Consider the following 25684-nt stretch of genomic DNA (forward strand, 5'->3'; position numbering starts at 1 on the left):
CAAGGAAGGCAGATGAACTCAGGGCATACTTAGCAACATGGGACTGGGATATCATAGCAATTACAGAAACGTGGCTCAGGGATGGGCAGAACTGGCAGCTTAATATTCCAGGATACAAATGCTACAGGAAGGATAGAAAGGGAGGCAAGAGAGGAGGGAGTGTGGCATTTTTGATAAGGGATAGCATTACAGCTGTGCTGAGGGAGGATATTCCCGGAAATATATCCAGGGAAGTTATTTCAGTGGAACTGAGAAATAAGAAAGGGATGATCACCTTATTGGGATTGTATTATAGACCCCCTAACAGTCAGAGGGAAATTGAGAAACAAGCTTGTAAGGAGATCTCAGCTATCTGTAAGAATAATAGGGTAGTTATGGTAGGGGATTTTAACTTTCCAAGCATTGACTGGGACTAATATAGTGTTAAAGGTTTAGATGGAGAGGAATTTGTTCGGAGCGTACAAGACAATTTTTTGATTCAGTATGTGGATGTACCTACTCGAGAAGGTGCAAACCTTTACCTACTCTTGGGAAATAAGGCAGGGCAGGTGACTGAGGTGTCAGTGGGGGAGCACTTTGGGGCCACCAACCATAATTCTATTCGTTTTAAAATAGTGGTGGAAAAGGGCAGGCCAGATCTAAAAGTTGAAGTTCTAAATTGGAGAAAGGCCAATTTTGATGGTATTAGGCAAGAACTTTTGAAAGCTGATTGGAGGCAGATGTTTTCAGGTAAAGGGAAGACTGGAAAATGGAAATCCTTCAGAAATGAGATAACAATAATCCAGAGAAAGTATATTCCTGTCAGGGTGAAAGGGAAGGCTGGTAGGTATAGGGAATACTGGATGACTAAAGAAATTGAGGGTTTGGTTAAGAAAAAGAAGGAAGCATATGTCAGGTATGGACAGGATAGAACGAGTGAATCCTTAGACGAGTATAAAGGAAGTAGGAGTATACTTTAGAGGGAAATCAGGAGGGCAAAAAGGGGACATGAGATAGCTTTGGCTAATAGAATTAAGGAGAATCCAAAGGGATTTTACAAATATATTAAGAACAAAAGGGTAACTAGGGAGAGAATAGGGCCCCTCAAAGATCAGCAAGGTGGCCTTTGTGTGGAGCCACAGAAAATGGGGGAGATACTAAATGAATATTTTGCATCAGTATTTACTGTGGAAAAGGACATAGAAGATATAGACTGTAGGGAAATACATGGTGACATCTTGCAAAATGTCCAGATTACAGAGGAGGAAATGCTGGATGTCTTGAAATGGTTAAAGGTGGATAAATTCCTATGAACTGATCACGTGCATCCGAGAACTCTGTGGGAAGCTAGAGAAGAGATTGCTGAGCCTCTTGCTGAGATGTTTGTATCATCAATAGTCATAGTGAGGTGCCGGAAGACTGGAGATTGGCAAACGTGGTGCCAGTGTTTATGAAGGGCGGTAAAGACAAACCAGGGAACTATAGACCCGTGAGTCTGACGTCGGTGGTGGGCAAGTTGTTGGAGGGAATCCTGAGGGACAGGATGTACATGTATATGAAAGGCAAGGACTGATTAGGGATAGTCAACATGGCTTTGTGCATGGGAAATCATGTCTCACAAACTTGACTGAGTTTTTTGAAGAAGTAATAAAGAACATTGATGAGGACAGAGCAGTAGCTATGATCTATTTGGACTTCAGTAAGGCGTTTGACAAGGTTCCCCATGGGACACTGATTAGCATGGTTAGATCTCATGGAATACAGAGAGAACTAGCCATTTAGATACAGACCTGGCTCAAAGGTAGAAGACAGAGGGTGGTGGTGAAGGGTTGTTTTTCAGACTGGAGGCCTGTGACCAGTGGAGTGCCACAAGGATCGGTGCTGAGTCCTCTACTTTTTGTCATTTACATAAATGATTTGGATGCAAGCATAAGTGGTACAGTTAGTAAGTTTGCAGATGATACCAAAATTGGAGGTGTAGTGGACAGCGAAGAGGGTTACCTCAGATTACAACAGGATCTGGACCAGATAGGCCAGTGGGCTGAAAGTAGCAGATGGAGTTTAATTCAGATAAATGCGAGGTGCTGCATTTTGGGAAAGCAAATCTTAGCAGGACTTATACGCTTAATGGTAAGGTCCTAGGGAGTGTTGCTGAACAAAGAGACCTTGGAGTGCAGGTTCATAGCTCCTTGAAAGTGGAGTCTCAGGTAGATAGGATAGTGAAGACGGCGTTTGGTATACTTTCCTTTATTGGTCAGAGTATTGAGTACAGGAGTTGGGAGGTCATGTTGCGGCTGTACAGGACATTAGTTAGGCCACTGTTGGAATATTGCATGCAGTTCTGGTCTCCTTTCTATCGGAAAGATGTTGTGAAACTTGAAAGGGTTCAGAAAAGACTTAGAAGGATGTTGCCAAGGTTGGTGGATTTAAGCTATAGGGAGAGGCTGAACAGGCTGGGGTTGTTTTCCCTGGAGCGTCGGAGGCTGAGGGGTAACCTTATAGAGGTTTACAAAATTATGAGGGGCATGGATAGGATAAATAGACAAAGTCCTTTCCCCGGGGTGGGGGAATCCAGAACTAGAGGGCATAATTTTAGGGTGAGAGGGGAAAGATATAAAAGAGACCTAAGGGGCAACATTTTCACGCAGAGGATGGTACGTGTATGGAATGAGCTGCCAGGGAATGTGGTGGAGGCTGGTACAATTGCAACATTTAAGAGGCATTTGGATGGGTATATGAATAGGAAGGGTTTGGAGGGATATGGCCGAGTGCTGGTGGGTGGAACTAGATTGGGTTGGGATTATCTGGTCGGCATGAATAGGTCGGACTGAAGGGTCTGTTTTCATGCTGTACATCTCTATGACTCTATGACTTTAAGAAGGCGTTTGGTAAGTTTCCTTTATTGGTCAGAGTATTGAGTACAGGAGTTTGGAGGTCATGTTGCAGCTATATAGGACATTGGTTAGGCCACTGTTGGAATATTGCATGCAATTGCAGTGTCCTTCCTATTGGAAGGATGTTGTGAAACTTGAAAGTGTTCAGAAAAGATTTGCAAGGATGTTGCCAGGGTTGGAGGATTTGAGATGTAGGGAGAGGTTGGGACTGTTTTCCCTGGAGCATCAGAGGCTGAGGGTTGACCTTATAGAGATTTATGAAATCATGAGGGGCGTGGTTAGGATAAATAGACAAAATCTTTTCCTTGGAGTGGGAGAGTCCAGAATTAGAAGGCATAGGTTTAGGGTGAGAGGGGAAAGATATAAAGGGGACCTAACAGGTAACATTTTCATGCAGAGTGTGGTACGTGTATGGAATGAGCTGCCAGAGGAAGTTTTGGAGGCTAGTATAATTGCAACATCTGGATGGGTATATGAATAGGAAGGGTTTGGAGGGATATGGGCCAGATGCTGGCCAGTGGGACCAGATTGGGTTGGAATATTGGGTTGGCATGAATGAGTTGGACCAAAGGGTCTGCTTTTGTGCTGTACACCTCTATGACTTTAAGTCACACACCCATTTTGAAGTGGAACTACCAGCAGAATTTCCCACCATTCAGGTGGCATGGAATACTTCTGAATTTTTTTCTGAGATTCCAACAGCTCGATGAGAAACTTAGTTATAAACAACAATTATTATTATTATTGTTATTATTATTATTATTATTATTGTCAAGACCCCTCTAACTTCTCATTATATGTTAATTCAACCTCATTTATATGCAGTTCATCATGCTCCAGGCACGGTGAGAAACTAGTTGGCACCAATTCCTGATTTGAATATCTGTGTAGTTACCTGGTGAAACAAGCTCACTGGTTGTTTCTCAGAGCCTCTATGTTTATTTTCATTCACTGACATCTTATGACACACTCCATTAGCAGTGATCACCTTCAGCCTTCATCCATGGAAACTGGTATCAGCAAAACACCATCATTGTGTTACCATGACTGATCTCAGACTAACTGAGAAGATGCTTTAGCACTTGAATACAATGCTTAGGAGCGCATTGACACCTTGCATTGCAATGTTCCTGCCAGTTACTCTATGCAGAGTGACATACACGTATCTCATGTATCCGCTCAGGATACGTTCTGGGGCTTTGAGCTTGCTTTCTTAGCGCTAACTCACTTTGGGTTTACTGTACTCAGATACACTGTTCATCCTTGCTTCTTAGTGTAGACTGAAAGCTAGGCTGTTTGTCAGCATTGAACAGCTAAGAGGATGTATAGTACTGTGCTGCATCAGTGTCATACTTACAGTTGAAGCTTCCTCGTCAAAATTATTGCAAATGCCTCAGCCGAATGGAAGTCTAAGAGGAGTCATCCTTAGTCGAGTAAAGGGGACTAAGATCAGTTAATGCATGCATCATTCAATCTCAGTCTAGGGGTTAACAATGATTCGTCCTGGGGTTTGGGCAGTAAGCATGAACAGGGCATTATCAGGTGGCATTCCATGCTGTGTTTAGGGAAGTGGAAAACTTAAGTATGGGAATTTGACTGGGAAGCTGAGGGAATAATGACTGTAAACATATGGTGGGCAGGGGATAACTTCAAATGTAAGGGTGGGATCTGATACGCAGGAAGTCACGGGATACTATCGGGGCAGGGGGTGGGCTGAGCATATTATCTGCAAGTCCCTGCCGCCCTGGAAAAAGGAGGGATTGTGATTGATGAAAATTAAAAAATAGTGACTGGAAAGATTTGTTAGTGGTACTACAGGAAAGGTAGTGAGGTGTCTGCAGCGAGTGAGCAGGAAACACAGAAGGCAGGATACCTTAGTAGAGTGGGAGGATGAGGTTTGTTGAGAGCTGTTGAGTGAAATTCTGCATTAATAGTGGAAGTGGTGGACCATCAGCCTTGCTGGGAGGTGTGTGTAGTGGCAAAGTTTGACAAAGTGTGATGTTGCAGAGAGAAGATGGTGATATTTATATTTGTGGACTGCAGAAGGTCATTGACCAGTTTTTTATATTGCTGTGTGTTTCTTCTAAGTGGGGACATTGCTCCTACCTGAATGGTTAGCTCGCTTCAAGCTTTTGGTGCTACGGACTGCTTTTAGAGTGTAAAGGAAAGATAACAGTCCTCATTCCACTACTCTGTCTACGAGAACCTCTGAAGTTGTCAACTTTCCTTTCTCAGTAGTCTTCTCTATAAATAACTATTGCACAGCAGACTATGAATACTATATCCTGTCTTGCAAACTTTAAACTAGTGTGCAGCTGGAGTTTTAGCATGGCACCGCAGCATCATACTGGAACGTCTTAGCTGCAGCTAGCACTTCCGCCTCTGTGGCCACAAAATTGAACAGGATGGGGCCCAGATGCATATTTAATAAGGTGAGCAGCGGAGTTTTGCATAAGAAAAGATGCCATGCCCCAAGTAATGAAATTCTCCATGAAACCCCCTGAAAATGCCACAGCCAAAATATGGGAAGATTCGGCCCTACATCACTGTTCATTCACTGTCATCTGAAACTTCCTTTCTCGCAACATTGTGGGCGTACCTAAACTAAATGCAGTTCAAGAAGGCAGTCAGCGAAAATGTTTCAAGGACATGAGGGATTGGGAGTAAATGCTGGCCCAGCCAATGACACCCACATCCTGTGAAAGAATAAATGATAAAAAAAATTACTGTCCAGCTGGAGATCAATTCTAGCAGCTGAACACTTTAATCATCCAGCATCTGTTTCCTATGCTTATCTGTCCTGATTCTCTTTATCATTTCATGCACAAAAATGAAAGTTACTACAAACAGGCATTTCTGTTCAAATGTTTAACTTTCACGGCACTTTTCTGTACCTTCTGTACTATTTATTTTAATAAAGTAGCTGGTTGGATTGTGATGGGATGAAAGGTTATTTTGAATTCAAATATTCCATTTGAACAAAGATTAATAATGAATTTACATTTTAATTTGCTAATAAAATCACATTACAATTTTTAATATCTAAACCATAGCTCATTACTTTTTCTTGTTGGAGGCACAACCTACAGTTCAGCAAAATTTCTGGCTGAAACACTTAATGTGAAATTCTTCTAAAAGCTGTGCCATCGTCATATTGGGTTAATGGCTCAGAAAGTTTTGGAATAACACATTTTGTGGTGAGCAATGTGAACTGAATGTTTTACATCAGTTTTCAGATGCATTCTGTTTGTGCTGCAAATTAATCATAATGCAAAATAATGAAGGGATAGCAATGTCAGTGCCCATTTCAGATGTCATGCATATCTAACTCCTTAATCAATTAAATGAAAAGTAAGCAAAAGTGAATGACAGGAGAAATAATGCAAATTAGAGTTAGAATTAGACATAGAATCAAATGTGAAATTGAAAGAGGGACCTTTCATTCAATTTCAGAGAGAGAGAACAGCAAGTGAAGAATCAGTAAAAGAAACTAAAATAAAGATGACATTGGAATCCATTTATGTTTGGAAATTGGTGTATTGGTCTTTGACAAGTTTATGTTGAATGGCAGGGAGGGATGCTAAATGTACAAAAATTGTTGAGTCAGGAAGTATGGTGATCTGGATGAAAAAGTGAGGGGAAGATGTGTTTGGTGATGGCATCCTGCTGGAGTTGTCTAAAATAGCGGAGAATGATTCTTTGAATATACAGGCTGGTGGGATGAAAAGTGAGAACAAGGGAGACCTGAACACCCATTTATGGTCCTTGACAAGTGGTTGCCATACCAAACCATGATGCATCTAGACGGAATGTTTTCTATGGTGCATCTGTAAAGGTTGATGGGGTCCTTATGGACATATTGTTGTGTAAGAGCTTCAGGACACTGGAGTAATCTGTCAATGATGTCACAGAGCTGCATATCATTGAACATAAATAGCAGTGTGAGCAGAATTAGGATAAAATAAAAGACTCTGGACCAGACCAGAATATCACATGGACATGAACACACAAAGATGATAGATTAGTCTTTCCATAACATAACCATAAGTAGATTCTGAATTGTCCACAATTACCATGCATAACAAAATTTAGTATTAATATATCCTAAGTCACACTACTGTGAATCTAAGCCTCACGGCAGGACTTGCCTTTGCCTTCTCCTCCATCTATTTGTCGTGAGCCCCAAGTTATGTGATCAAACTATATGATAAAAGACATTCCATCACCATGACAGCTTATTCTACCTCAGTAACACTGGCACTTTGGCACTGCCTCCCCTTTTCTGCATCTGGAACTCTTAGCCATCCATTTATTTTTCTTGCCCAGCTTTTGGTTTTCAACCCTTTATATTCTTGAAGCCATTCTGCTGCCTGTATATTAAATGCATCATCCCTGAGATTGCTTTGACTTCAGACAAGCAATGTTTTCATCTTCCCTGCCGTGCCCTTGCTGAGCCCTACCTCTCAAACATCTTCTAACGCTCCAACTCTGTGAGGTACTGCTTCTCCATTGAGGGATCTTGAGCAATCTCAACTTCAATCATTCCATGTTAGCAACCAGGGCTTCAGATGAAAAGACATTAATGCCTTCTATTGCTTTACACTCCACCCCACCCACCATGAACACCATTCTCAGATATTCTTTCAAAAGCTGTTTCTGTGCCAAGCTTTTGGCCATCCACCCTATGCCTTCCCACATGACTCGATGTCAAATTTGAGGTTTAATGACATTTCCAATTATTTTGGGAGGTTTTATTATGTTAACAGTGCTGTAACAATCAAATATAATTTGCTTTTGCAAACATTAGTGACTTAATTTAGTTTTAATGTCTTGTCAAGAAATTCCTTGATTGTACCAGAGAGAACTGAGTGGACAGGCAGTAGTGGGGGTTTTATTGCACTGGCCGAATGACTTATACCCTAAATAGCTGTTCTGGCAGCTGGGTGATTAGCTTCAGGCATTGGGCCCACATGAGGTTAGAATCCCTTGTGATTAATAAGAATTGCTACATGACCTAACACCATTGATTATACTTTGTGTGCAGTTAATGACTTCCTACGGACTTAGGAAAGCAGCCACTGCAGCAAATGTTAGTTCCCTTTGCTTCTGAACGGTATAGTGAATATAAGTGGTAGCAGCCTTGACAAGGAAGTCATGGGTCACCTTGTGTGATCCCGGGTGGTTTGTGGCTATGAATAAGTCAATTGATGTTAGTGTTGCAGTTGCTGGTATGGTTTCAGTCAATCCTCATATGTGTAAATTGCTCCTATGTTATAGTCATGTCTGACAGCAGGGAAGTGATGGTGAAGGTCTGGCTGAGGTCAAGTTTGGATAAATCACTTTCACAGTTAGAAACAATCCTTAAAGCAGTAATAGCTTTCAGAACAAGTGTTGTGAATACAAGTATTTCACAACAGTGACCAGCAGCAGTGCAGTCCCTCCAATTAAAAGCTTCCAATTTTGTCAGTTCCACTGAACAATGGTGCCCTGCTCTAACACTGCTGATTGATGTGGAGGAGTCACTGTTGGACTGGGGTGGACAAAGGAAGCCTTAACTTTTGGAGCGCTGCTCCTTCAACAGGTAGTGAAGGAGCAGTTCTCTAAAAGCTAGCACTTCCAAATAAACCTGTTGGACTATAACCTGGTTTTGTGTGATTTTTAACACTGCTCATTGACATTGACAAGTTCTACACTGTTCAGGAAACATGTGCATTGGCCGTTAGCTTATAATCCTGAGTTCATTCCATAATATTTAAATGTTAAATTACTTAAGGGCAGCTGTTTCCTCTGGTTGTGGAATGTAGAACCAGAAATCATAGTCTTAAAATATGGGGTCGGCCATTTAGGACTGAGATGAAAGAAACATTTCTTCTCTCAGAGGTTGGTCAGCCAGTGAACTTCACTACCACAAAAGGCTGCGGAGGTCAGTATACTTAGAAATTAATCAATTTTTCGATATTAAACTTATGGAGAAAAAGTGGGATCATGGCATTGAGCTAGAGGATCCGCCATGATCATAATGAATGGCGGAGAAGGCTCAATTGCTGAATGGCCTACACCAGCTCCTAGTTTCTGTGTTTCCTTGCAAGCAACATATTCAAGGAGCTTCCTGTCCACTTTTGAAATGGCCCTGGTTAAACCAACAAAATTTCTGGAATCATTGTGTATTCCCAAATCATTGGTACTCTTTAAGATTTCAACTTGCCTAAAATCATCTGATGTCAGCCTATGTTATGTCTCATGAATCACATCTGCCTTCTGTCTGATCTTACTCTTAAATAACTTTAAACGTATGCACAGACAAAATAATCTAAAATAGGTTGGCCAGCTTGAAAACATTCTAATTGTAGTTTTGATTTGCAGAACCTGAGGCAAGCACCAGCTACTCCATAGCTAAAAATAGTTGTCATCTGACTGAGGGACATATACTATATATTACTCCTGCGCTGATAATTCTCACTCCGAAGAATACTGCATTGCTAAATGCAATATTTGGCCTTATACAAATGAAATTTTAAGTAGCTTTCCATCTAGGAACCCAGCTACTGTGTAAAGTCATGTTCATTGAAATAGAGACCATGTGATTGTATGTTCGCAGTTTGAGATCAGGTGCAAATCAGTAATACATGATTACATTACCACCACTTTAAGTGCTATTTGTATTGCACGATTCTTATTCAGTGCAGGGTCACACAGAATTGCGACCATTGCTCAATGTAAGAAATGACTGTCGTTCCATGATCCATGAGAGAATAGAACTGTATATAAATTTGTTTTTCACTGTGTTGACATTGTATTTGAGTGCCAGAAGCCAATTACTGTCTTATGTAATAACTTCACTGTGCTAATGTTACATATTCAGTTGTAAGCCCCCCAATCTATAATACAGCTTAGTTTTAATGTTTTAAATTTAAACATTATCAGAACCAAATACTCAAATCTTTGAGCAATTTGTTAGATCAGTGGATTTCAGAGAGAATTTCCATTTCCACTTTATTATCACTACCCACCTGCTTTCCAAATGTAAAGGAAATATTTGGGGCAGCACGGTGGCACAGTGGTAGCATTGCTGCCTCACAGCACTAGAGACTCGGGTTCAATTCCTACCTTTGACAACTGTCTGTGTGGAGTTTGCACATTCGCCCCATGTCAGCTCTGGTTTCTTCCCACAGTCCAAAGATGTACAGGTTAGGTGAATTGGCCATGCTAAATTGCCCGCAGTGTTAAGTGAAGGGGAATGCATCTGGGTGGGTTGATCTTCGTAGGGTCAGTGTGGACTTGTTGGGCCAAAGGACCTGTTTCCACACTGTAAGAAATCTTAAAAAAATGTTATTACTACACAGTAGCATGCACAGATGTAACTTAAATAAAATAAAGCAACAAAACATATTTCCCAGTTTTGCAAAGCTGAAGTTTTCTGTTACTAACAACAGTTACACATTGCACTCACTTAGGGAATGGGTTCAAATAAGAGATTTTTTGTGCTTCACAATTGGTGGTTACATCATTTGATGACATCTACTGGCAGCTATTGAAAAGAAAATGACATGTATTGCCATCTAGTATACATGTTCCATTTAATGAATTCCATTAGTCTTATCCAGTCATTCAAAATGCTTTCAGAAATACATTTCCTCATCAATAAAACTGAAATGCACAAACCAGTGGTTAATCATTAAAGCAAGTACATTCTATCCTGTTTTCCCACTTTCAGTAGATGCCTAATTTTTGGTGCATTTTAAAATCTCCTCAGTTTAATTCATAACAAATGAATGTGTTTTTTAAAAATCTACTTAATAGTTTTAATGTTCTGAGTTTTGTATATTCCTTGATAGAAATTCATTAAACTATTCTAAGTCTGCACTATAGACAAGCTCACTTCAAATAAATTGTATTCCAGGAAGTAAAATTTAATTGCATAATATTAGAATTAAATAGCTGGCTTTACTTGTTTCTTAGATTTCAACCAATTCATGATGCTGCTATCTAATGGCAGCATGTGTGGTTTTCTATCTGAAAAGGATGCTGCTGTTGAGCCAAAAAGAAATCCTGCCTACCACATAAATGAGAAAAATGGTAAATGAATTTCAGTGTCAGTGGGATTCCAGATATGTAAGCTGTACAGTCCAATGACTGATGGATCATATAAAATTACACATACCTTCAGCTGTTTGTGACAGGCTAGGTGCCAACTGTACCCAACCAGCCCATGCCTACAAAATTCAGAATGTAAACTCCAAAATTAAATGTCCTTCGACAGTGTTTGCTAGATAATCCTGAATTTAAGATTAACAAATAGCTTGATAGTCTGATTCACTTATACAAACTAGAAACTACACATATTCACATGCAGGGCCCTATTGCTTATCCAAATAACTTATCCATATATTGCTCCTTTTCTACTGAACAAAAACTCAAGAGTACAGCCTTTTTGCAGACCATCCCCATGTCAATGTCTTGACTGATGAGAATTGACTTTTCTGTTTTAAATTAAAGAAAAGCTATGCTGATGGGCTACAACACCTCATGGATGGCCAGTTTCAATGAGCTCTGAATCTATCTCATTTAGTATAGTGGTAGTGCCACATAACACAACTGAGTATCGCCTCAGTGTAATCATGAGATTTTGTCTCAACAAAGACACAGTGGTGGTCACTCCTACCAATGGAATCATGCATCCAACACAGGTAGGTTCTTAAGGACAGGATCAATTAGCTTTCTTTCCCTCATCTTTCTGTTACTACAAACTGAGTCTGACAATTAAACTACCACCTACTCAAGAGCATCTAGACTTTGACAATATATGCTGGCCCAGGCAGCAATGCTCACATCCCACGAATGAATTAAAAATAACTACAAAGTCATTCTTAGTGACGGGCATTAAACTTACTCACCCAGAGTACTTCCATGTCCTTGCTAACCCCAGTGCTCCTTATAGTTGGAGTTCATCATGTAGTAAAGAGGGATATAGGTATTAATCCAGCTAAGGAAGGGATGTAGGTATTAATCAATAAAAATTCTTATTTTCCATGTTTAATTCTTGGTCATGAGACCTGAGGTCTGAAGTCAGTGTTGTTGAATTGTTAGGGCCAATCCCTCTTGACTGTATATCATTGTGCCATCACAGTTGAAGCACTTGCATTCTAATGGGACAGGACAGTTCCAGCAGCTGTGATAGAACAGTAGGAATGTTGGTGGAAAGGAATGATTCTTTAATGACTATACTAGGCTGCTAATTGACTAGCCTGTAATGTAGATTAGTCTCACAATTTTATGACAAGTCACTAGATGTTAGTGAGGGTGACATTGCAAGCTGGGTGTCACTTATTCATATATGAACCAGAGACTACAGACTGATAGTGATCAGCTACCTTATAGAAAGCAACCTTTTTTATGTCAGAGCAATAGAGGCACCACCTAGTGAAAGAGGAGGATTTATCCCATCATTTCATTTCCGTAGTCTCTTCACATTAATCTCAAGAAGCAGCATTCCTATTTCATTTGTCACGAAACGCTAGGTGGTTTTGTCTTTTTAGTTCAATTACTTGATAATAAACTGGTGCCTGCTTCATTTCTTGATATGGCATCTGCACTTTATCTATCAAGAGCTTCTTTTGCTTTTGAATAAGATGTTGAGAATTTTCAGTCCTTGTAAAGTTTGCATCAGAACAAAGGCAAGAGGACAAATAATATTCCTGCATGAAAGGCTAGAGTTTACATAAAAAAAAATTAAAGCAGTATTCTACAATTGCTGTCGTACTCAGTTTTCAACAACAAATTATACTTGTGATGCTCTGAAGGAATCTTTAAAAGGCACTGCTGAAGTCTGCCCAAGTACTCAACCTGGGTCCTCTAAAGTCCAGTCCACAATTCAAGATTGGGTAATCTCTTCCGGGCCTGACTTATTGGTTAGCTCTCCATTGGCATTAACTGACATTGTCGCCTTCCATAACCACAAGCACTTGGCACTTATGTTTTATGTAACATATTTAGTTCTCTTCCTTCTCTTTCAATGTTTCTTTACTGTCTCAACCTTTCTTCTAAATCCATACATATTCAACATTAATCAAATTTATCAACCAATGGTATGCCATAATGTTTAATGAAACTTAAGAAACATTTTATGTTAAGTGAAGGCATTATTTCCAAATTGCAACTAAATTTACCTTTTGCCAGAATCAAATTTCCTTAAACTTCACTGACTTTTGTACATTCAGATTTAAGAAAGTAAACTATTTTCTTCACGCAACATTTTGGTCAAAATGTTAGATGTTGTTTTCAGAGAAAAAGAGCCAGAGCCTTCAAGACGGTAAGTTGCTGATATCAAAAATAGTTAGCAAGTATTGAACAGGCAGTCAGCCAAATGACAAATGAGCAAATTAAATCAAAACACCCCCCCACACCCCCAAAGGATTTGTTTTATGAAACTCTTGGGAAACTTCTCAGCTCCCATGAATGACTGAAATGTGAATAAACATTCTTAAATCTGAGTATGGGTTGGTGAATGTTTTCATTAGCCAAGTACACATATTTGTAAGGTGGTGGTGGTAGTTTTGTTCGTCTTTGTCAGCAAATAACAGTTTGAAGCCAAAGCGGGTGGGGGGAGAAGTAAGCAATCTGAGTAGTAGCTGCATGGACTCTGATTAGAGCTTGGCAACAATCCAGGTTATTTAAGTTACTTCAGAACTGTACTTGACAATACTATAAACACAGCACTTAGCAAATATGTTGCCCCTTTTTACATGCTACACACAATGTACAATCTCACACCTTTCTACTGGGAATTACAATATAATATTCACACAGTGCAATCTTTAAAAGTATGAGAGTCAAAGCTCAACAGGCAATTACAGTAATTGGAAGATTTGTAATATTCAACTTTGCCTCTTTTAAACATCTCCAAATTGGCAATGATAAGTTACAATTGTTGAGTACACAATGCACAAGTAACTTTTTCTATGTGCAGTCGCATGAAATTGTGGTAAACCTGCCAAACATGTTTCAGCCAAATGACCATGTCTCAAAGTCTCAGGGGAGTAGTCCTTAGTCAAGTAAAGGGGAACTGTCATCAGTCAGGGGGTCCAGCCACAGTCAGTCAAGGATACTATCTAATCTGACCACAAGGGCTCGGCCTCTTGCAGCATTCAGGATCAGGAGTTTGTATCACTACAATCTCGGAGAATGGGCCGTGGTCAGTCTTGCAAGACCAGTACAACCAGTTAGGAGATTCATGGTAGATCAGCTGGGGAAGGGCATAGAGATCAGTCAGGGGTTTGGTCACTCATCAGTAAGGATTGTTCTTTCAAATTAGTCATGGGGTTGAGGGAATTTGGCACAGTCACCCTAGGGGTCTGTTCTCTAAATGCCAATGATGTTATCAGGAGTACGGCTTTGGTGGACAAGTTCAGGAAGTTTATTGTGGGGATTGGAAGCAGCATATTGGGATGCTGAGGGAACTATAACTGAGAAAGGAGGTAACACAAAATACAAGAGTGAGAGATGAAAGTGCTGTTTAGAAAGCTTACAACCACAACAATAAGTCTTCATTACATCACACACTGCAGTCAAATATCTCAAGCAAATATGTGCAGAGAAACAAATTCAGTAATTACAACGCTGACTAATTTGTGTTCACCCCCTCTGCTCCAACCCCTACCTCACCATGAAACCAGCGGGTGGAGGGTGGGGCAGTGGTGATTGACGCACTGACTTCTACACCACTGAAGCCAGGCGTCAACTTGAAGATATCTCCTCTTCCTGGTCCCTTGACCACGACTTCATCTCCCATCACCAAACCATCAACTCCCAGACCATACACCACCTCATCACCTCAGGGATCCCCCAGCTTCCAATCTCATAGTTTGGGGACCTCGTACTGCCCAATTCTACCTCCTGCCCATGATCCACAAGCCTGACTGCCCCGGCCGACCCATAGTCCCCGCCTGCTCCTGTCCCACCGAACTCATCTCTACATACCTTGATACTATCCAATCCCCCGGTCCAGGAACTCCCCACATACTTTCAGGACACCACTCATGCCCTCCATCTCCTCCAAGACTTTTGTTTCCCTGGCCCCCAACGCCTCATCTTCACCATGGACATCCAGTCCCTGTACACCACTATCTGCCATGACAATGGCCTCTAAGCTCTCCGTTTCTTCCTATCCAGATGTCTCCTGATGTATCCTTCCACTGACAATCTCATTCGTTTGGCTGAACTGGTCCTCACTCTCAATAATTTCTCCTTTGTGTCCTCCCACTTCCTCCAGATGAAAGGGGTAGCCATGGGCACCCGCATGGGCCCCAGAAACACCTGTCTCTTTGTTGGTTACGTGGAACAGACCATCTTCCACATATATACCGGCACCATTCCCCACCTTGTCCTTGTGCTTCCATGAGGAGATTGAACAGTTCAACAACTTCACAATACATTCCACACCAACCTTAAGTTCACCTGGACCATCCCAGACTCCGCCCTCCCCTTCCTGGACCACTCTATCTTTATCAACGGTGACCGGCTCAACACAGACATCTTCTACAAACCCACCGACTTCCACAGCTACCTGGACTACACCTACCCCACTCTACCTCCTGTAAAAATGCTATCCCTTACTCTCAAACCTTCTGCCTCTGCCACATCTGCTCCCAGGAAGACCAGTTCCATCACAGAATACACCAGATGGTCTCCTTCTTTGAAGACTGTAATTTCCCCTCCCACATGGTTGATGATGCCCTCCAGAGCATCTCATCCACTTCCCACACCTCTATCCTCAAACCCCATCCCTCCAACCACAACAAGAACAGAATCCTCCTGGTCCTCACCTTCCACCCCATCAACCTCCATATACATCATATCATCCTTCACCATTTCTGCCACCTACAAATAGACCCCACCACCAGAGATATATTTCTCTCTCCACCCCTATCCACTTTCCATAAAGATCGTTCCCTCTGCGATGTCCTTGTCAGGTCCACATCCCCCACCCACCCAGACCACTGCCCCCCCCCCTCCCCAGTTACCTTCCCCATACCACAGCAGGGATTGCAAAACCTGTGCCCACACCTCCCCCCACAACTCTGTCCAAGGTCCCAGAGGAGCCTTCCACATCCATTAGAGTTTCACCTGCACTTCCACTCATGTCATTTACTGTATCCATTGCTCCCGAATGAGACTCCTCTACATTGGGGAGACATGATGCCTACTTGTAGAGCGCTTCAGAGAACATCTCCAGGACACCTACACCAACCAACCCCACTGTCCCATGGCTGAACACTTCAACTCCCCCTCCCACTCTGCCAAAGACATGAGGGTGCTGGGCCTCCTCCATTGCCACCCTCTAACCACCTGCAGGAAGAAGTCCTCATTTTCTGCCTTGGGATCCTCCCACCACATGGCATCATTGTGGATTTCACCAGTTCCCTCATTTCCCCTCCCCCCACATTATCCCAGTTCTAACCTTTTAATGCGGCACCACCCTAATGACCTGTCCTACCTGTGCATCTTTCTTCCCACCTATCCATTCCACCCTCCCCTCTGATCTATCACCTTTACCCCCATATCCATCTCCCTATCGCACTCTCAGCTAACTTCCCCCCAGCCCCACCCCCCTCCCATTTATCTCTCCACTCCCTTGGCTCCCAGCCTCATTCCTGATGAAGGGCTTTTGCCTGAAACGCCAATTGTCCTGCTCCCTTGGATGCTGCCTGACCAGCTGTGCTTTTTCAGCACCACACTCTCAACTCTAATCTCCAGCATCTGCAGTTCTCTCTTTTGCCTAATTTCTGTTCTGTTATGCAAATGGAACCACATTGAGAGGTTTTCACTCTTAAAACCGAAATAGAGGAATTGCTCCTGATTTTGCTACTTAACAGCTTCCAGAAAACTTGCAGTGGTCAGAGGACCAAAGCTTGCAATTCCAAATGGAAAACTCATTACATTAGAACTTGACAACAAAGTGAGAAAAGAATGTGGTTAATTGAATAGCTAAAGTGAGGCCACCAAAAGATATAAACTTAATGACATTTGAACAGAAACTTTGTTCCATGTAAGTATGAATGAACGATAAATGTATTGGCTTATAACACTTTCAGAAGATAGAGAAAAGAGACAAAGAGAAGTGACAATATTGGTGAAGAAATGAATGCATTCTGGAGAGTACATAGAAAATGGGAAACAAAAAGTTTAGACAGCCAATATAATAATCTTGTCAGTGGGAGAAAAAAACATGCTGTTACATTAGTAGAGTGATATAGCAGACATTGTGGCAGGATAAAAGAAAGAAATCTATATATACAGCAGGAAGAGGATATATCAAAATAATTGCTCTAAAAGGCTTTAACAACCTGGTTTGTGATTATAGCAGGACAGAAAAACTACAAAACAGTGAACACAATTTCTAAAACTGTTCAGTATTCCTTCCTCAAGCTATATACCTAAAAGGGGAATTGCATTGCAGGGTCAAACAATAAAGATCAGAATAAAACAGGTAGATAAGTTAACTGTGGGTGATGACATCAGGGGAAGTATGCACAATACTATATCCAGTACAAGAGGGAAATGTTGTACCTATAAAGGGAATGAAGTCATAGGAGTGAATAGTGTGGTGTAGTTTTCTATATGTTAATCCATGCAGAGCACATCAACTGGATTCTTGCTGAGACAGATGTTTTGAAGTTTAATAACAATATTAACTGAGTATATTGATATATCTCAGACTTACATATACAGCAAACCTTTTTAGGTAATTTTTACATTATATACATAGTTGACTAGATGACGAACTCCACTGCACTGTGCTGACTGATCAGACCGGTTAGATCAACTGAGTACTGAAAGTATGATGGTTGTTTTTTGTACTAGTTTATACTCATCAAACTGTCTTAAAGATAAAGTGCCTTGATAAGACCTGTGCCATACTACAACAGGACAGATCTATAAAAAGTTGGAGTGATCCAGCAGAGGCAACCATAACTCATATAATTTGTGAACTCAATTACTAATATAATTTGACATGTTTGCTTAGTGTTTTTCTTCCAGACACCAATCCTAAGGTTAGTTGTGAAAAGAATTGGTCATTATCTATGTATCTAAAACTTGAGCCAAAATTCAAGCTGTGTAGTTTCAAGTTTCATTTTATGCCAATCATTTTTATCTCATTGCAAGAAACCAGTAAGACTGAGTACAGAAATGCGAGCTCCATCTGCCTTCAGGAATAAATTAACCTATCGCTTACTGTATTGCTCTGAAATATGATTCTGAGCTGGGAAATCAACAGATTAACTTATATCATTTAGAATTTTAGTTAGTTGGAGTTCAACACATGCAGTAATTAACTTGGAATTCTGCTTTATCTTTTCTTCATAAACTCTGAAGGAAGAAAAAAAAACGTAATAAATTAAGTCACCCAGCTTAGAAGAGTGATGGGCATCGTAATCAAGAGTGAAACTTCAAATCATTTTTTTTTTACATCTTTGACAAAGGGTCACTTAGACTCGAAACGTCAGCTCTTTTCTCTCCTTACAGATGCTGCCAGACTGCTGAGATTTTCCAGCATTTTCTCTTTTGGTTTCAGATTCCAGCATCTGCAGTAATTTGCTTTTATTTCTTACCATAGATATTTACAGTTGAGGTAACCAGTTTATGCTTTTTCCTTTTATGTTCAAGTCAAATGTTATTTTTATTACCTTGCTTCTTGTACTTTGACTCTGTAATTTTAAGAGATTTATTTTTCATGATGACAGCCTTTGAGTCAGAAACAGTGCAGAAGATTGTAATAACTTTAAAATGTTTGGAGAACCTGTAAAGGTTTTCAAAGAAGAATGTATAAAATGGAATGTTAACTATTTGTATCACTTGTAAAAGAATCAAGTATAATTTTTGGATAATATTTGTCCACATGATAGGATGAACTGGGTGTAGTCGGAAAGGAAGTAAATTAAAATAAAATTTGGCAGGCAGAAAAGAATACAGGGAAGAGCTGGAAGATAAAGATGGTCAAGTATGTAGGTCAGAACGCTGGCTTCCTGAATGGCTTTAGGGCTGCTGCCATTAGTTGCTTTGCTTGTGAGTGTTTGCATGCCATCCAATGAAAAGGGAAAGATGGTTCTGATAGATCCACACTGTTGCTAATGGGAACATAGAGTTGAGAATACTCCAGGAACAACAGTGTTATTGTGTGGAAGATCGCATAGGTGGAACCTCGTCCAGGTAGATGCTGCTGCTCAGTCCATAACCTACACAGTCCTTAGTGGAAAGGGCCTTGCACTCCGCCCAACCAAGGACCAAATATGGAAGAAAATTGGTGCCATACAGGTGGTGTGGGCTACTTTAGAAACTTGTGAAATATCAAGTATCTCCTATTCCTCGTATGATTTATAGTTTGAACAAACTTGATTTGCTATTCATCTATTTTGATTCTGGTGACTGTTAAAATAAATGTAAAATCCCCACTTGGAGGTTGTTTGCTTCTTTGGTTTTACAAATGCCTGTGGAGTTGATTATGACACCATAACTTGCATGTATCTTTATCAAATTAAAACAAAAGCTGCATATTCTGTAGCTTTGTATTTACAAAAGGTATGCTATTCTAAATGCTTACAGAACAACTAGGATAATTTCTAGGAAATAAATCCCAAAATAGAGACCAATATATCACTAACATTCCTTTGGTATCAGCAGCTGGCAAGTCTTTTGGGCTGCATGAAACCTGCAAAATATCTTTTTAAAAAATAATATAACTTAACTTCCTGTAGTGAATTTCATCAGTTCTCTGAAGGTGGTTGGGGACGTTTTGTTAAATGTGTCACAAAGCTAGTCCTTTTTTTTCTAAAAGCTGTTCCTTGGCTCAAGGAGACTCTGTCCTTGATTTTTTTCAGAGGGGCAAAACACCCGGCTGGGCTCCAATCAGTCTGGCTTGGTGCAGAGATGAAAAGGATTTTGAGAGGCCTTTTGTTCATATGTAAACAGATGCAACTTCAGGCCAAAGCGGTCATGTTTTAGAAGTGACCTGTATAGGGAAGGGGGAGTGGTCAGCTCTCTAGCTAGCTGAGCTGAGCTTACCAGTTTTAGTTCAGTCTTGAACTGGAGAGGAGTTCAACAGGGAACTGTTTGGAGGCTTGCTCTCTCTCTGTATGCCCTTCAATTTCAAACTGTAAGCATGTGTTCCTTTTATACTGGGTTTTAAAGAGATTTTGCTTATTTGGACTAATGTGTATATTCAGAATAGCATATGTAAGTCTAGTTGGACAGGCTGAATTCAGCAGGGGTTCTTTATTCTGTCCTGTGTGTTTTATTGTGTAATTTTGTGAATACATTTTTGTCTGTTTTAAAATCTAGTAGTCAACCTAGCTATCTTACTCCGGGTAATTTTCACTGTATACGTACCAAAACAAATTGCAAAGTTATGGTCTGCGCTGCCTGCTTAAGAATGGTTTGAGTGGTCTGGTTTAATCCATAACAAATGGTAGCGAAAGGTGCAAAGGAGGGAAGCAGCACTTGCTTGGGCTTCTCCTAGTCAGACGTGGCTGGCCAACTACTCCAATTAACTGATCAGTTAATGACATTTTTTACAATAATATTTAGTAGCATTAGCATTGACCCTGCAGGCAGCCATGTTAACAGTTATCAGCTGCCAGCAAGTTCCTCTGTGGTAATGTCTTTCTTAATGGCCTCCCATGTTATATAGAAGAAGTACCCCTACCACAGGTAGTAATGTCTAGCCCCACAGTTTCAGCATCTCCAATCCTCTGATCACCTGGACATACCTATCCGGCCACAGTATGCTCAAAACTAAATTCCATACCACCCCCACCCCCCTCCCATCATCAGGGATGCCTCATCATTGAGGTACTGTCTCATTTGTCCTGAAACAGCAACCATTTCTTGGAATTGATTTGATTTGTTTTATTCTTGTTACATGTATGGAGATACAGTGAAACATAATGTTTTGTGTGCTATCCAGGAAAATCATGCCATACATAAGTACATCAGAGTTATACAACAGAATGCAGAATATCTGAGGCTAAGCATAACCCAGTCCCTCTGATTGGATTGACTATTCTGAGAGGTGAACAGCTAACTTCAGTTGGATGGAGAACTTGATGGTGCTCTCGTAATTGGCATTCCCCCCTCCCCTCACCATCAGTCCATGCAAGCTCAGGACCTGCTTTTGATCTGGAAGTTGACTGGCATGATTCCTTTTAAAATACTGCTCATTGTGGGGCATCCTTGGAGCTAATGGTCTTTCTGTATCTAATTTCAGATAAAATAGTGGGAGCATTGGGAAAATGGTACAAACCTCAAAGCCAAGTCACCTTATTTGTGCTCGCTGGGACCAAGGATAGAGGATGTTATTTATACTTATGGAACAATCTGTCCTCTAAAATCATATTCTGTGGGAAAACATTTAGCATCCTTACTAACACTGTCTTGACATCAACAGCTGTGTGTGAGTAATAAAATTGTTGAATTCAACAACTGTGAAGTGCAGGACATTTGCTCACTGACATCCGAGCTCAACAAAGCACACCATTAACTCCGTCATCATCTTATAGGATCTAAGCACATTTTTTTACCAGTGAGATAATGCACAGCAACAAGGAAAAGGGAAATTGGCGAGTAAATTATAGTGATCTGTTTCTATGTACTTATTTGGATTCAGTCCCAATCATTTCAAAAATCTGTATTAATAAGTCAGTGAGTGACTTCAATGTTGATTGAAGCACTACAATCATAACAGATGAAGGCAATTTAATTTTTCCTCTGACATTAGCAGATGGCTGATTCTGTTAGGAAACCTGCAGAGGCAATATGACCCTTTTTATTGTTTTCCAGAACTTCTGGTGTCATGATCCATTTGAGAAAATATTTGGACTCTCACACCCCAGGGTCTTTATGGAAGTTAATGATTTAATCAAAGCACGCAAAGTCCCTAATTTACCTGTTTGTTGGAATCAAGTTAATAGAAAACACTGATGAGATTTCCTCACTTAACAAGGGCAACAGTTTATTACAAATAAGTTCATTTTAACCACAAGTAAACAGCTGTCCGATATCAACTTATGGCTTTACTAATTAGAACTGCAACCCCCTTTCAAACCCCTATATACATATTGAGACTGACACAGGCAAACAAAAAAAGTGTTTTTATTGGTGGAATGAAGGAATGTGGGAAACACAGTTCAGTGGCTACAATCATTAGGGTTCACTAACTGTTTTTGGCTGGCCAGGATATTCTGTTTTTCTATCTCTTTTCTCCCGGTTTCTTCACTTCTTCACAGGAGGCACAGGACATTTGGTGCACTAACTCCAAAGTCACGTAGTTACTAGTTAAAGACAACAGCTTATAGGAACTGGTAGGAGAAAATAACTGGCTTCATTCAAGCTTTATGTTTGTTGATTACAGGAAAGGCAGGGCGGCTCAGTGGTTAGCACTGATGCCTCGCAGCACCAGAGACACGGGTTTGATTTGACCGTCTGGTGACTGTGTGGAGTTTGCAAATTCTCCCCGTGTCTGCGCGGGTTTCCTCTAGATGCTCTGGTTTCCTCCCACAGGGCAAAGTGTGCAGGTTAGGTGGATTGGCCAAACTAAATTGCCCCATAGTGTCCAGGCTAGTTGGGTCGGCATGGGAAACACAAGGTTATCGGGATAATCTAGGGGGGTGGGTTTGGGTGGGATGCCCTTCAGATGGCTTACTTCCACAATAGGGATGCCATGGATACATACTCAGATGGTTTCCCCTTGCAGTAGTACTAAAGCTTCCCAAAGTTGTCAGATGCATAAGCATTTCAGCTACCCAGAAACCAGTTAGAGAGTTATTGCCAAATTAATGACTTTTGTTAATAATCACACAACACCATGCTATAGTCCAACAGGTTTATTTGGAAGCACTAGCTTTTGGAATGCTGCTCCTTCATCAGGTGTTGTGTGATTTTTAACTTTGTATACCCCAGTCCAACACCAGCACCTCCAAATTGTGATGACTTTTGGCATCAACAATTGGCCACAATTGCACAACCAGTTAGCTAAGTGTTACCAGTCAAATCTCGCTCTGCACGTGAAGTGCTGAGCCATCTACAAACGCCTCCTCTACAGCTTGAACAAAAGCAACAGTAACAAAATACCACATTATAATGAGGTTCAGTACTAAAAACAGAAAATGCTAGAGAAACTCAGCCGGTCTGGCTGCATCTGTGTAGAGAGAAACAGAGTTAATATTTTGAGTCTGATATCTCGTAAATCTCTGCTCTTTCTAGAAGGTATTGGTGAGTTTCTCTAGCATTTTCTGTTTCAATTTAAAATTTATGGATCCATAGTATTTTAGTTTACATAACGCTCATTAACTTGTTTTTAAAAGTGCAGCAATTTCTTCTTCAGTTCTTTTTTCTATTTTATTCTATAATCAAAAATACAGAAAATAAAATGAAACAGTCTATACACTGGATATTTTTAGGAGAATTCTGTTCAGGTATTACATATCCAGTGTTTCTATTATTACTGTAGTTAATTCACAAATTTGAAGTAATTTGTTCTAGTTTCCCTAATATGGCCATACAATATGGCTGTTGGAATTGCTTTGCTTTTTTTCAAATGACTGCTGACACTATAGGATGTTGACTTGATACAAAACAAAATAGCCCCAGATGCAATCTGGAATTTTTCTTCATTAAAACTAAGCTTAACACATCTACAGTACAATATTCACAGTAAGTTGCAGCCAGTCACTGCACTCCAGAGGAATTCAAAAAGTGCTTAGTTTTTTAAACTATTCCTGTGAGGTTCTAAATCAGTGTCTCTAAAATCTGCTTGGTTGAAGGACCCCTTTATGACCAGATTAGTAATCACAAAGTTCCATCTATGTTGTATTGCTATTTGTAAATTGTAATGGCAAAGTGCTTTATGTAAAAATTGCTCAAATAATGCTTTGAAGAAAATAGGTATTCCAATATCACTGAGATGAATGTGCAGAGCTCAGCTGGCAGAAGTCAGAGAGGACACGAAAGGTGTAAGATCGCCTCTGAATTCATGCATACAATAAGGATGTCACTGCCTGGCCAGAATGTAAGCTGATCCCTAGTTTCCCTTGAGGAGGTGGTGGTGAGCTATCTGCTTGAAACCATCTGCTGTAGCTAGATTAACAATGCTATTAGGGAGGGAATTCCAGGACTTTGACCCAGCGACAGTGAAATAAAGTGATGATGATATATTTCTAAGATGGAATGGGGAATGGGTTGGGAGGGGAATTTGCAGCAGGTGTCATTCCATGTATCTGCTGCCCTGTCCTTCCAGATGGAAGTGGTCATAGGACTGGAAGGTGTTGCCCAAGGATCTTTGGTGAATTTGTGCAATGCATCTTGTAGAATAGTACACACTGCTGCTACTGAGCATTGGTGCTGGAGGGAGTTGATGTTTAAGGATGTGGTGCCAATCAAGTGGGCTGCTTTTTTGTGGATGGTGTTTTGGAGTTACATTTATTCAGTCAGGTGGAGAGTATTCAACGACATTCCTGACACTATAAATGATGGTCTGATCTTCAGCATCTGCAGTCCTCACTTTCTCCCACTATAAACGATAGGCTAACATTTGGAGTGTCAGGAGCTAAGGTCAGGAGAATTCCTAATATCTGGCCTGCTTTTGTACCCACCGTATTTATACGGTTAGTTCAGTTGAGTTTCCCATCAATGGTAACTATCAAAATGTTGAGGCTGGGGAATGTTTTTGTGTACTGAGCAATTTTCCACATTGTCAGGTAGATGCTAATTTGTAGTTGCACTGGCTGGAAGTGCAGCAAGTTCTAGGACATGTCTTAAATACCTTTGCTGGAATGTTGTCATGGCACAGATCCTTACCAATGTCTAGTCTCTCCAATCGTTTCTTGGTTCATATGGAGTGAATATCTGAAGACTGGCTTTTGTGATGCTGGAGATTTCTGAAGTAGGTTGAGATGGACCATTAACTTGGGACTTCTGTCTGAAGATATTTGGGAATGCTTCAACCTTACTTTTTGCACTAATGTGCTGGGCTCCTCCATCATTGAGGATGGGGAATTTGTGAAGTCTCCTCCTCCCGTGAGTTGTTTAATTGTCTGCCACTATTCACAACTGGATGTGGAGGACTGCAGAGCTTAGATTTAATTCATTAGTTCTGGAACCACTTAGCTCTGTCTATCATTTACTGACAGAACTGTATAACAATAATATCCTTCCTGAGATAAGGAGACCAAAATTGCACAAAGTACTCCACATACAATCTAAATAAGTCCCTGTGCATTTGAATCCAGACTTAATTATTTCTGTACACAAATCAGTTTGCCACAAAGGCAAAACATTTCATTAGCCTTTCTAATACCTTGCTGCACCACATCATAGTACTTATTTACAAAGGCACCCAAGTGTTTTACATACCTGAGGTTTCAAAGTACACTGCACATCTTTACTTCCAACCAAAGTGGATAATCTCACACTTGTTTCACATTATATTCCATCTGCCATTTCCTTTCAATCACTAATCTGACTGAGTCCTCCTGAAAACATTTTACATTGCCCTCACAACACATTTGCAAGTTTAGCTTTTTATCATCTGCAAATTTGGAATATTAGTTCCTCAGCTCTAGATCATTGATATATATATATCAATGAACCCTAACTGTACTCCATCAGTCACAGTCCACCGATGTGAGAATGGCCCATTTATTTCCAGTTATGGTTTTTTTGCCAATTTGTATTCCATACCAGTACATTGCCTCCTTCACCATGCTTTAATTTTGCTACCCAACCTCTTCTTGGGAATATTATTACCTTTTGAAAATCCAAAT

Source organism: Chiloscyllium punctatum, chromosome 20 (genome assembly GCF_047496795.1).
Source record: "Chiloscyllium punctatum isolate Juve2018m chromosome 20, sChiPun1.3, whole genome shotgun sequence".
NCBI classification, from domain to species: Eukaryota; Metazoa; Chordata; class Chondrichthyes; order Orectolobiformes; family Hemiscylliidae; genus Chiloscyllium; species Chiloscyllium punctatum.